A 1,485-nucleotide genomic window follows, 5' to 3' on the forward strand; every position below is an offset into this window, starting at 1 on the left:
TCCCAGGTCGAGACCATAGCAGGTCCCAGGTCGAGACCATAGCAGGTCCCAGGTCGAGACCATAGCAGGTCCCAGGTCAAGACCATAGCCTACCAAAGAGACGAGATGTCCTTTTTCAGCTAAAATAGAATTACCGGTCAAGAAACTTGGACACACGAGGGACAGATTCAGAAATACGTAATAGGTTTTCCATCCAGGGTTGGTTGTCCTCTGGAGGCTCAGGATATAATGAAGCGTGTTACTGATTGTAGTCACACAGAACTGCTGTCACTCTGTAACTTGGTGCACTGTGGGAGCTGTTCTTGTCATTTTTGATTGTTCTCTGCAGAAAACAATTAAACTTTCACCGGAGACTAACCTTTGATTCTGTTTGCAGCTCGTCGTTATTCTGTTTCAACAGAGTCTCACTTCTAACCAAATTCCTCCCTTGCTAATCAAGAAACTTCAACCACAGTAGTCCGTCCCCTTTACTCCGATACGCCTAAATAAAATCCAGTGCAACACTGAAATCCCAATAAAATACATTTACGTTTGCAGTAAAGTTCAGGGGCTGCGAATGCTTTTGCAAGCCAGTGTACCAACTTATTGAAGGAGAAGAAAGATGGAAGCTTCTTCCCATTCTTACCTTTATGCCGTTGTTATTCTGCACCATTTGCCACATGTGGGCGAGCACGCCGTTGTGTGGAGCGGACGTCTGCTGGGGGGGGAGGGACGGCCTGAGGGGGGTGACAGCAAAAGCACCCACGGTGTTCAGGCTCCGGTCTGGAGCGCACACACAGTTTATTATCACCTGGGGGGGGGGGCACAGGGGAGAAGACGGGGGTTTGGACGGTGTTAAGGATGGCAGACAGACTGAAGATTACTGGAATTACACTGCTGCACAAACCAATGACTGCCGTGAGAGACAGTGATTTAGGCTAAATGCTAACATGGTCCATAGTCAATATTTTTATCATGATCTACTGCACTGTTCAATTTTTACACGTACAACAGTATCTCACCTTATCACGGTCATTGCATTTCTGTGAGTGATTTTTCATTTTATTTTTAGGTATGTGTAATATATGTGTGTATATATGTGTGTATATGTGTGTTTGTTGTGTTATCGTTGTCTTGCTACTGGATGCTTACAATTTCCTTCGGGATGAAGAAAGAAAGAAAGAAAGAAAGAAAGAAAGAAAGAAAGAAAGAAAGAGAAAGTAAGTAAATAAGAAAGAAAGTAAGAAAGTAATAAAGTAAGAAAGTAAGAGAAAGTAAGAAAGAAAGAGAAAGTAAGTAAATAAGTAAGAAAGTAAGAGAAAGTAAGAAAGAAAGAGAAAGTAAGAAAGAAAGAGAAAGTAAGTAAGAAGTAAGTATCTATCCATCCATCATCCATCCATCCACCCACCCACCGATCCATCCCTCATCCATCCATCCATCCATCCCTCATCCATCCATCCATCCCTCATCCATCCATCCATCCATCCATCCATCCCTCATCCATCC

The 1,485-nt window shown here is 43.2% G+C and overlaps 1 protein-coding gene across 1 annotated transcript in view; it reads left to right on the plus strand.

Annotated features, from left to right (window-relative positions):
* Window positions 1-1,485, plus strand: part of LOC117943372 (DDB1- and CUL4-associated factor 1-like) — a 35,581-nt gene that overhangs the window by 8,436 nt on the left and 25,660 nt on the right. The window lies entirely within an intron of this gene.

This window comes from Etheostoma cragini, chromosome 4 (assembly GCF_013103735.1).
Source record: "Etheostoma cragini isolate CJK2018 chromosome 4, CSU_Ecrag_1.0, whole genome shotgun sequence".
Lineage (NCBI taxonomy): Eukaryota > Metazoa > Chordata > Actinopteri > Perciformes > Percidae > Etheostoma > Etheostoma cragini.